Below are 12,350 nucleotides of genomic sequence, written 5' to 3'. Positions count from 1 at the left end.
TAGCTGGGATTACAGGCATCCGCCTCCATGCCCAGCTAATTTTTGTATTTTTAGTAGAGACAGGTTTCACTGTGTTGGCCAGGCTGGTCTCGAACTCCTGACCTCATAATCCGCCCACCTCAGCCTCCCAAAGTGCTGGGATTACAAGTGTGAACCACAGTGCCAGGCCTATACCTTAAACTGTTATAGCTATGTCTATGATATGCTTTTAGTTGTTTTTTCTATATGATATGAAGTAGGGGTTCAATTTTATTATTTTTCATGTGGCTATCCAGTTGTCTCAGCATGATTTGTTGAAAAGACTATGCTTTCCTTATGAATTGGCTTGGCACCTTTGAAGAAAATCAGTTGACCATAGAAGTTAATTTCTGGACTCTGAGGTGGGTACATTTTTAATTAGTGCCATCTTTCTAACATGATGTGAAGCCTTCAGAGAGCCAAGCTCTGGTTGCGTGGTAAAGCAACTGATAGCTGTCAGGTGAATTTTGAATTGAAGGGCCTTCAATTTCTCTGTCTATAAAATGAATTTTTGGACAAAAGCTCTGGTGTTATTTACTCACAGAACTGGAAAGAGCCTTCAGGTAATTCTCAGATCCTTAACTGGGCTCCATTTTAACCACCCTTGACAAGGCAATATCTACTCCAAAGCTCCTTTCTCTGTCTCTCTTTTTTTCTCTCTTTCTTTCTTTCTTTTCTTTCTTTCTTTCTTTCTTTCTTTCTTTCTTTCTTTCTTTCTTTCTTTCTCTTTCTTTCTTTCTTTCTTTCTTTCTTTCTTTCTTTCTTTCTTTCTTTTCTTTTCTTTTCTTTCCTTTTTCCTCTTAAAACATAATCTGGTGGAAGAGATGAAATTTTACAATGGGCACATTTAAATTAGGTGATACATACAATAATACAAATAAAACAGAATGCATTTTTATTTGAGATCACTTAATCACAAATTCAAGGGTAGTGATTTCTCAATTTAGCAAAGTTTTTGAGGTAAGCTGTAAGAAACATAGATATTGGGTATTCATCTTCCCAGGTTCATGCTTCCTCTCTCCGTGAATCCTCTCCCTTTGTCTGTGGGCCATCCTCATGTGGCTAGCACTCCAACTGCCTCAGCATCCCTGGACAGCCTCCTAAATTCAGGTTCCAAATGTCTTCCTGGATATTTGCACTAGGATGCCTGCAAATACCAAAGGACCCAAACAGAAGAGTGATCTTTTGACATCTTCTAAGAGGAAACAGATTATGAGTCCTGTGGATTTATCCACTGCCATAGATCTGTCTCATTCACTAGCTTTCAATTCTTCTTGCCTCCACCAGTTCTGAGATAGTGGAGTCTCCTGACCAATCTCTTCTCCTGTAGTCTCTTTCTCTTCGAGATGGACTGGGTTAGTTCTATTGGAAAACCCAATCTCTAGACTCCCAAATCTTCCTTGCCTATGAAATAAAATTCAAATTTCTTAGCTTAATATTTAAGATCCTTATCTATCTGATCCTTCATTTGCTTTACACGCCTTATCTCTGACTTTCTCAGTGTCATCTAAAGGAAAAAAAAAAAAACTTTTAAAGATTTAAAGTTAGTTTTATTCAGAAGCCTTACTGGTGACTATAGACTCAGGCCTATAGCCTGGGATTAGCCATTTAAAGAGGTTCTATGAGACTGCTCCAGCACAGCATTTCAGCCCAGTGTGCTCAAGAACAGGTGGTGGAGATTCAGTACGTGCAAAATCACTCAGATTTGTTCAGAAATCACGTTAAAGCAGAATCACATCAAGGTTTGGGTATAAGAGTACATCTGGTTATAGATAACAGAGGCATAATCACTGACCCTGTCAGACGTTATCTTAAGTATAGAGAAAGGCAAGGTCTAGGGTCATTTATCTTTTAGGGAATATAGTGATTCAAACAAGAGACCTTGGGGGCAGGGACATGTTTTGTCTTTTATCGATCCTGTTTTGTCTTTTCAAAGTATCTTTCCGGAGAGTTGCATATCTTCACAGAGTCAGAGGCTTTGTGAAATTATTCTGGCAAGCAGAAATGAGCAAACATTGCTTCTTAACATTTGCTACTTTGCCTCACATCAGTATATGGGTTTTCTCTTCTAACCAAACTAATCTCTTCAGTGTTTGTTCAACATGCCTTGAGCCTTCCTGCTTCGGGGCTTCTTTTATGCTTTCCTCCCCATGTTGTATGTCTGCCACTGTCTCTCCCTTCTTCTTATACACATTTCCCCCCCTTTTCTTTCCAAGATTCAATGTAAATCCCCTTCTGCTCACTCCAGAGTGAAGTTATAGATTCAGTTCCCAAGACTTAATGGCTTAGTTACGTGACAGAGATTCAAACCAGCAATCCACAGGCCAAATCGAACTTACAAATATGTTTTCTTTTGTCCATATAGTGTTTTATAAACATGTTTTGGGGAGTTAAGCTATAAGGATGCAAAGGCATAAGAATGATACAGTGGACTTTGGGGACTTGCGGGGAAGAGTGGGAGGGGGCGAGGGATAAAAGACCACAAATATGGTGTAGTGTATACTGCTTGGTTGATGGATGCACCAAAATCTCACAGATCACTAAAGAACTTACTCATAAAAAAAAAAAAAAAAAAAAAAGCCGGGCGCGGTGGCTCAAGCCTGTAATCCCAGCACTTTGGGAGGCCGAGACGGGTGGATCACGAGGTCAGGAGATCGAGACCATCCTGGTGAACACAGTGAAACCCCGTCTCTACTAAAACTACAAAAAAACTAGCCGGGCGAGGTGGCGGGCGCCTGTAGTCCCAGCTACTCGGGAGGCTGAGGCAGGAGAATGGCATGAACCCGGGAGGCAGAGCTTGCAGTGAGCTGAGATCCAGCCACTGCACTCCAGCCTGGGCGACAGAGCGAGACTCCGTCTCAAAAACAACAACAACAAAAAAAAAGAACTTACTCATGTAACCAAATACCACCTTTACCCCAATAACTTACAGAAAATAATAAAAATAAATGTTTCGAATTAGTTGGCGACAGTTAGAAACCTGATGTTTCATATCAAAAACAACAATAACCAGATTTCCAGCCAACTTGGGAAAAATTCAGAGCAAGACTCTTTATGATCAACATGGCAACTACATGCAATTGCTCTATTGAACTGCCCCATGTAGCCAATGTATGTGTATGTCCACCACCACTATGCATTGTATTCTAGAATGCATTATATCTCAACCTAGAATCATCTGTAGTTATTATATTCTAGAATACATATATCTGCATGTATTGGTGTTACAGAGATGCTAAATACATAATAGTGACGGCAGCGATGGGTTGTCTCATGTGGCTACTGCCATCACACTGGCTGCTGCAGGGAGGGCACCGGGAGGTGGACAGCCCCAAACCTGCAGCCCACTGCCCTGGGGGCCACCATACCGTGATGGAGCTGGGCTGGGTCGCACCAGGTGAGGCGGAGCTCTGGGTCACCCCGAGCACCAGGGCTACAGGAGGAGCTTGCAGCAACATTGCCCCTGCCCTGTATGCTGGCCCAGGCCCAGCAAGGACCTGGAGCCCCAACCCCAGGCTGTGAGGAGGCTGGGCCAGGTGCCATGCTCCATGGAGCCAGCAGGAACCAGGGACAAGCGGGAGCCCTACCCCTTCCAAGTTGGTGGGGTGAGAGCTCCCCAGTTGCAACTGCAGCTGCCCAAGCTGTGGCTGCAACCCAGGCACCTCTGTGCTTCTGGGAGCTGAGAGTAGGCAGGAGCCCTGTTCTCCTGAGTGGGGCTGTAGCCGCCGAAGTCCTGGCTGCAGATCTGGGCCTCCTGCTTCACAAAGCAGGCAGGAGCCCCCCACCCTGGTACAGCTGCAACTGTTCAAACTGCGGCTGTAGATCCAGGCATCCCTGCACTCTTAGGGGGGCCTCAAAGGCCCCACTTGCCCTTGCAGGCTCTGAGGTGCCTGTTCTAGCTGCCTTGCCTTCCCCCACTCCTGGCACCCACTCCAATCTCTGAGTGGAGTTGGGGCCAAACCTAAGCACTGTCACAGCCCAACCAGGTGTGTGCACCCTCAGGGCAGTGCTGACATGCCAGCCCCCTGCTGCCCTGGACCCCTCAGGGCTTTGGGCATAGAGGAGCATGGGAGGGGAAGCTGAGGGGGGTTGAGGACAGTTGGGAACTGGCCTGCAGGTGCCCCTTGGTGCCAGCAACCTGGGTGCCATGGATGGTCATGGCAGGCAGACAGGCTCCTGGGGAGAAGGTTGGGGAGTCCCCAGAGGGGCAGGGACAGACCTGAAGCCTGGGAACCAAGGCCGGGACAGACCTGAAGCCTGGGAACCAAGCTGCTAGTCCTGCCTACTGGAGGAGGAACTCATGGTGCTTTTTTCTGGACCTGCCCATGGCTGCCCATGGATGAATCAGCACATACTTCCCTCCTCTGAGGCCCATAAAAGCCTCAGGCTCAGCCAGAGCAGGGCAGAGGACAGACAGGATGGAGAGACGATGAGACGACCAGCTGCAGAGAGGAGTTATCCTTTCTGCTGATAGCTGGAGATGACTGGACAACCGGCAGCAGAGAGGAGCTATCCTCTCTGCTAAGAGCTTCAGGGTCCTGCAGAGAGTCAGGAATACCAGCTGTAGAAAATAATAACCCTCTCCAGGGACTCCTCTCCACTGAGAGCTGAACATTCGATGGGATGACCTGCCTACAGATAGGAGCTAATCACTGTGCGTCTCCTCTGAGCTGTTCTAACACTAAATAGAGCTCCTCTTCATCTTACTTACCCTCCTCTTGTCTGTGTACCTCAGTCTTCCTGGACACAGGACAAGAACTCGAGCAAAGGCACCATTGGCCACAGAGGTTTCCAGCCAGAAAATCGACACCCCAAAGATCTTGTAACAATAGTACCTGGTACAAATATATAATAGCACCTGGTAGAATTCTAGAATGCATTGTGTCTTATAACCAGGCCTCCACCTTCCCCATCCAGCCCCTGTGGGAATCTGACTGGGAAGTCAGTCTTACAGAGCTTATGACCACTTCTGCTTTGTCTTGAACTGTAAATCATTCTTCTGTTGCTCTTCACTCCTTGTATTTGTAATCTCCTAAATAAATGCACTAAGATTATTTTAACTTCCCATCCCTTGCTCAAAACATCCTACCCCTTGCTCAAAAGGCTTTGAGGTAATTTTTTTAAAGAATCGTGCATAAAAAAGAAGAGAAATTCAAAGACACAGGAGAATGCAGTTGCCAAGATTTTTTGTTTAAAGGGAAAAGAAAGCTAAGGTGTATTTTATTTCAAGGAGAACCAAATCGGCAAATTGAACCGACAAAAACCTCACTGAGCAGGGTTCTGGTTTCATTATTTATTTGTTGAATGTAACTGGTTTTTATTTTTAAGTGACATTTTCTTTCAAATAAAGTAATTTGGGGCTTTTGATAAGGTCATCATAATGGAAATTAAGTCTTCCATTTTATTTCTCTTGATTTTAAAAATAACTATAAGGGTCCACAGTTGGTTGACGTTTATTGCTTTTTATTTTTAGAAGTTGGCAAAGAGATCCATAACTGTTTTTCCACCAGCAGTTTCCAGGTTTTCTGTGTCTTCTCCTCATGAAGTTTCCCAGCATGAATTGTAGGGAAATGTCCCTTTGGTGACCGTTTCCCAATATGGTCCCATATTTTCCAGTGTTTCATCATTCATATGAGGTGAGGCAGTTCTACAATCCATTTTAAGCTTTTCATTAGTCAAATCCTGAACCTTGGCATACTTTCTATCACAGACTCCCAAATATCTTCTTAGACTAAAGATTTTCAGAGGAAACCTCTATGGGATTCTAAATCATTATAATCTTTATTATCATCAGTGTAAGCGCTTCATAAGGGAAAATACGATCTTGGACTGAAGGAAAGAAGTAGCTCTTAAGATTTATTTTAAAATCCAAGACGCTCTGGCAAAGGCCTTAGAAGCCACAGGCAGTCTTCTCGCCTAAAATATTAGACTGTTATTCTCGCACTGACATGGGTTGGCAACATGGAGTCTTCCTTTTGACCCATGGACCTAGAAACATACATACTTAGTAACTAAGAGAGTACTTTTGGAACATCTGGTACCACCACTGTTGATATTTTTCTTTCAATGTACTGCCTTTTTTGAACTACAAAAAAATTTTTAGGAAGCAGCTTTACATGCCTACTCTCAAAGGAAGACCGATATTATTGAAACTGAACATTACTGGGATATTCAGTGCAATGAAACACACCGTGTTATTCAGTTCTTTCTAGGTCCTCCTGCCTAGCTGAGCATCTGCTGTTTCTGTACAACAGGGGATAGAGTTGGCGTTAGAGAAGTACTAAATATGTAGAAGTGCAAAACACTGTCACATATTAATTCAGAGGGATTAAAAGCGAACCAAAACAGAGTAACTGTTTACTCTGGGATGCCATGTTATTTAGGCACCCCTATGGGGATCATCTGAGGTCATTTCAGGCAGTGGCACAAGCCCCACTCTTTGACAATCCCTGGACGAAGGATGTATTTCCTGTCCCCTCTAATATATTTTAGGAACTGTTGGTTAAAGATTTGATTCTTCAGTTAAAAGGAAATTGGCATCAATAAGCTTCTAGAAAAATCTCCACTGTTTGAAATGTTCACATGAAACATGCTCTTTTAAGGAAGATGTTACAGCATTGCCCCGGTTAGACTGCTGTCATTTTCCTTTCTCCTTCGTTTTTCTTCCCAATCCCTCTCTCTCTTTTCTTCCTCCTCCCCCTTTTTCTCCTCCTTCTCATTTCTTGTTAGACATCTTCACAAAACAGTCACCTGTGGGAGTGTGGTTTTGATCATTAAGTGTGGGAGCAGACACACTTCAGAGGTCTCCAGGGCATGGCTCATAATTCCCAACTTAGTTTACTAAGTTCTGTGATATTCTTAGGGCCACATAGAAGCTCTCAGCAACAATGCCTCTTTAGGGTTATTTTTAAAATACTCTATCACATTACAGCTTTTACCCCCACCCTACTCCCTACCCCTTAAAGAAAGCTAGCATCTAATTAGAATGGGGCATTGAACTACAGGTCTGCAGGAAAACTTTTGCATGAGCAAAGCTAATAAATGTGTGTTCAGTGATTTCTGAAACCCAGGTGATGATTTTTGTCCCCAAACAGAATTTCAGCTTTTAAAATAATTGGTGTGCTTTGTTTATTCAATTAGTTGCAGCTTTTGCATCATTTTAAAGAAGGAACTTGGCATTGGAAAAAAAAAAAGATCTAGTCCACATTTATGAGATTTTCTGCTTGGCTCTGCCCGTGTCTCCTTCTTTTGAGAATGTCTCTGTGAAGCCTTATTTCCCTGGTTGCTGTAGGAGCCACTGTTTTATACTCTAGTACCCTGTTTTCTGCTGACTGCTAGTTTATCCAGAGGCGAGTACCTGACTCCAGCAAGGTCAACTGAAGCCCTTCTCTGGGATCAGATTCTTGAATGTGGGGCACTAAAGGTTGAGATTTTCTTTCTCCAGGGACTGAAGTTGTGAAAGGTGAAGCTTGAGAGTTGCCGTGGCCAAGTGTTCCTCCTTATAGGAGAAGTCAGTGAGCCAGGAATTGAAGTTGACAGGCAGAAAGAGTGAAGTGTCTTGGCTGCATTTGAGCCCCTGACTACATCCTTTCCAAGACCCTCTTTCCTCCCTGCCATTCTTACTGCCTAACTATTATGTGAAATATCAAAGTAGCCTCTCTAAACTTTCCTTTTTTGCTTAGGGATTTTCATACTGGGGTTCGTTCATCTATAACCAAAAAAGTCCTGATAGGTAACAAATGATCATTATATAATTGAGTCTCATTCAGTAACCAACCCTATCATGAGCAAAGAAAAAATATAAGCACAGGTCAGGAAATTAGCTTATGACACCTCAGACTCTGATCCTCACAACAGCACTAATAAGGTAAGTAATAACCTGGCCCTGTTTTATATATTAAGAACTGTGGCCCTAAGAGGTAAGGGCATACACTTGATGTCACGTTGCTGTGTATTGTGTAATTTAGAAACCAACAGCAAGACATTTTCTTTTTCCCTCAAATACATTCTTTCGGTCTAAGCTTAAAAGCCACTTCTTCCCAAAGCGTTTAGAATTCCTGGACCACATGAATTGCTCTGTCTATAGGCTTTCCTACCATCCTCTCTTTCCTCTTTCATAGCATTTTATCCCTGGTTTAAGCAGTTGTTAAACAGTCCCTCTTCCACACCAGACAGTAGTCTCTGTGAAGGCAGGAACTCTGTCTGTGTTGCTCACTCTTGCCCTTCATGTGGCATGTGCTTAATATACCTAAATGGTGACTGAATGGATGAATAATAGCACACGAGATCAGCAGCAATGTTCCAGTGTTTAAAGCAATCAGGGTATTAGAACGTATCTTCTAATTGTAATTCTTTGGTTTTTTCAGTGTTCAACATTTGCTGTTGTAATCATATATGTAGCATTTAGACTTGTAGCTTTGGGAACAGAAGTGCTCATAGATTAAGTACCAGGAATTCCACTGTTTCCCTGACTTTCCTTCTTTTGGGCTGGAGATTTTAATAAACTGTCAGTCACAGAACCATCCCCAATTCCCCACTGAACATACACTAGAACAACGAGAACCACTGCAGGAACTGAGCAGCGTTACTCAGGAACTTGACTCAGGGGCCTCAGATGGTAGTTTTGGAATGACCATTTGTAACTTCATGCTGCTGAGTTTCCCCAGATATACCCTGGTTCCTACTCTACCAGAATTGTATTGTTCACTCTGCCTTTAATTCTGGGAACTATCTAAAGCCTTTCCAATACCTTTCTTTCTTCCTTTCTTTCTTATTAACTTTGGTTTGCTAGAACAGGTTTCTGTCACATGTATTCAAGATTCTGTAGCAATACATGAGCTAAGACCAGGCTGAAGATGAGAAAACAGAGGAGAGCAAGTAATTCAGACCATTGCATAGATCACTGGTGGACTTTACCAACCCTTGGGCATTGGCAGTTTAGAAGAGAACTTGGATGACCGTAGGGCATCTCTAATTTTTTAATTGTGTAGGGAAGGTTGGAAAAGAGGGAGAAGAGAAGTTACGTTGCAGGATAGGAGAAGGCTCGGATGGGAGAAGTTTGGGAACCTAAGAGCAAACCCTTGAAAGACCAATAACATTTGTTAGAGGTGGGACTAGTAGAAGCAGCCTTCTCCTGTTGGATTTACTGGGTTTTCTCCTTATTGACTAAACCTTGTGTAGGGTGGCTTCTTCAACCCCTTGCCCAAAGCTACTTTGCTTTTCACCTAAATTTTTATGTCATATTCAGCAACGACAGATTTTCTTAAATTATATTAGTTGTATTAAACTCATTATTTAGAAACACTGTGAATGCCCACGTGGATGAATTATAAGCCACCAGTTAAATCTTCAGTGGACACAAAAACCTAAGGATGTTGGGGAAATAAAAGTATATATACTCGAATGATTAAAAGAGAGATCGATATGGCTGGAGAGGCAAATTAGGGTCAAATGCAAGATGGCTATATGAACACCATATCAGGTATGGGGTTTGTGGAAGATAATCAAATCTCCAAGTTCAGAATGAGGAGTGAGATGGAGATTCAGATATGTGCTGCATTGCCAATGAAGCCAAATTGTAGAATGTAGTTTAGACTGGAAGTCGAAATGTACTTTATTATATTGTAACCCTGTAACTGGACTTTGGAGTCTAAACTTGGGAAGAGTTGACATGGTAGAGTGGACAGAGCCACCAGTTGGATAGAAGATTGTACCTGACCTCACCCTTGTCAAGCCCAAGAATACGTACATGCTTACTGGAGGTATGGAGTATAGGAAGAGAGAAGGCCAAAGAAAGCAGAGGCCAATAATTGGTCTTCTGCCATCCTTGTCAGATAAATTACTCCTGGAGAGAAGGGTTAAAGGTTTTCCTCCAACCTTCATTCCTTTGGGGAATATCGTTTCTCTTCAATTTGCAGTCATACGGAGTGGGATTAATGAGTATAACCCCCCTATATGGAAGTTAGATCTTAAATTTCTCTTCTTTAGAAATAATGCTCAGAGGGAATTAGTCAAAAATAAGATTCCACCCCCCAAGTCAAAAAAAAAAGAAAGACTCACTTGAAGGCTTGGACATGCTACTACAGCCATTGGTACGGATAAAACTTCTGGTCCTTTGGAGCACTCTACTCCCAATATGCCCAATATGGTAATACCTGAACATTTGATCCATGGCAAGTCCCCATGGGATGTCCTCGTAACACCGGACTGGTGGCAACCCTCTTTCAGGTCCCCTCTCTGCAGTGGAGATCTTTCTTCTTTCACTTATTAAACTTTCACTCCAACCTCACCCTTGGTATCCACACTCCTTAACTTTCTTGATAGTGAGACAGAGAACTTCTGGGTGACTTCTCAGGCTGCTGGCTATGAGAGACTGCTACACTGTGGTGCGTTGGCAAAACTGTAACATTTTGGCGCATTGGCCAGAAATGGAAACATCAGAAGGGTATCAGTTTTGAATGTCAAGGAATCCAAAGCTTTGAAAGAACAGTTGTAATTGGCTGGTCTTCTGGTTGGCCTTTTTAGTGATCAATTATTGGCTGTATTAGTGAAGAGGCCCTTCCAAGATATTAAGAATGAGGGTGGAGATGCTGAAGATGTGATATATCCAACAAGAATCCAAGGGAGTTACATCTGTAATATGCAAAGAAAAAAAAAGTTGCAGAAAATGTCATCAGACAAAAGAAACACCAGCTAACAAGGAAGACATGCTGAACTCACAGTCTCTCATTTTAGTGACAAGATCTTCAGCTCTGTAAATGCTATCCTTGATCTTTCTGTTTTTGGAAGTGAAGTTACTCTAGAAATTCTGGTAATGAACCTGACAAAGAAATTCCCAACTTTAAGCTCCAGTCCTTTGGAAGCCAGTGGAAGACTCTCCATGGAAGGATCATTTCTAGTTGTCAAAGAGGCTCAGAGAATCTTTGCAAGTAAAAGCAAGTTCTCTTTTTTTTTTTTTTTTAAAAAAAAAAAGGACAAATTTTACCAGTGAGGGGAGAAAGTAGAATAAATAGAGCCCCCAAAGGAATCTGCAGAGAAGCAATAACTCTTTGGAGTCAGCTGAGACCTTAGTACCTGAGACTACTAGAAGTGGAGAAACACTTCTGCCCAACACAGATGTTTTTCTTTACCTGAAACAGAAATGTGGATTTTTTTAAAGCACACTGAACAAATTCCATATTCTGAGTCAGAAGAGAGTGGATGGTGAAATCCCCACAATTTTTCTAAAAAGTACTCAAGCTGGTTCTCAACCAAACAATCCAAAACATATAAAGGAGCTCATTGAGGAATGGTCACATGCTCTTCACTTAGAGCTTAGAAAAGAGACATTTATTTTGGGGAAAAAAAAGGAAAGAATCATTAAATGGGGATATGAACAATTAAGTTTGAGATATCTTGGAGTCCTAACTAACCTTTATAGGACACACATTGACATTATAGGATCTTCTTCTGACACGAACCTATTTAAGAAGGGGTCATGAAATTAATAAGGCAAAAGATTAGTTAATAAAAATCTCAGCAATAGAGTGATAAGGGCTGCATTCTCTTGCTGAGCAGTGACCATTGCCATGAGTGAGGCTAGCTTTACACACCTTATCTCATTAATCCTTATGATCACCCTTCATGGTCAGTGTTAACTATCCTCATATTATAGTGGAGGAAACTAGCATTTGGAGAAGTTAAAACACTTTTCTGAAGTGATCCAGTTGACAAGGAATGAGGCTGAGACTTAGCCCAGTCTATTTGATTACAAAGATATTATCTAAGGAATATCTTAGATATTCTTAGAATATCTTTTTTTTTTTTAAAAAAAAAAAAAAAAAAAAAACCTCACCAAACCCCTTGAGAGAATCTTACCTTCTCTGTGACTTCAAATGATTAGAAAAAGAAGTAGCCTTAAGATATGAGAAGTTGGGAAGATGGCTATTATGCCATGGGCAATTTCTTAACATTTACAGTTCGTGTTTACTGCATGTAGAATTAGAGTGTTGGCAAAAATAACTTGGGAAACTACCTAGATGGACAGTATTGCTGATGCAGTTAATCATTATTTGACTAAATTCTATTGTTTCAAGCCTGCTGGCCATGTGGGATGGTTTTACTACTACTTATTTAGCCTAAGTGCTTACATAAAATGTTGATTCTCTTATTATAATTGTGCAAATTGATCGTATGAATCGGGTCATTCTTGTCATGCCCAGTTGAAACAGTCAAAAAGCTAGGGGGAAAAAGTACTTAGGACATATAACTTTGCCCTAGGAATGTAGTTCTCTTTGAGCCTGGCTACTCAAAACTGCTTGCCGTAGCCTGAGACCAGTTTTGTCTACAGCTGC

The 12,350-nt window shown here is 42.0% G+C and overlaps 1 protein-coding gene and 1 pseudogene across 1 annotated transcript in view; both read left to right on the top strand.

The window, feature by feature from the left end:
* LOC105483959 (FERM domain containing 4B) overlaps positions 1-12,350 on the top strand; it is a 364,588-nt gene that overhangs the window by 52,581 nt on the left and 299,657 nt on the right. The gene's annotated exons all lie outside the window — the stretch shown is intronic.
* Positions 3,567-11,761, top strand: LOC105483966 (RNA-binding protein 43-like; annotated as a pseudogene).

The sequence above is a fragment of the Macaca nemestrina genome, chromosome 2, assembly GCF_043159975.1.
Source record: "Macaca nemestrina isolate mMacNem1 chromosome 2, mMacNem.hap1, whole genome shotgun sequence".
Taxonomy (NCBI): Eukaryota; Metazoa; Chordata; class Mammalia; order Primates; family Cercopithecidae; genus Macaca; species Macaca nemestrina.
The sequence above is the reverse complement of the archived record's forward strand: the minus strand, read 5'-3'. Positions and strand labels throughout refer to the sequence as shown.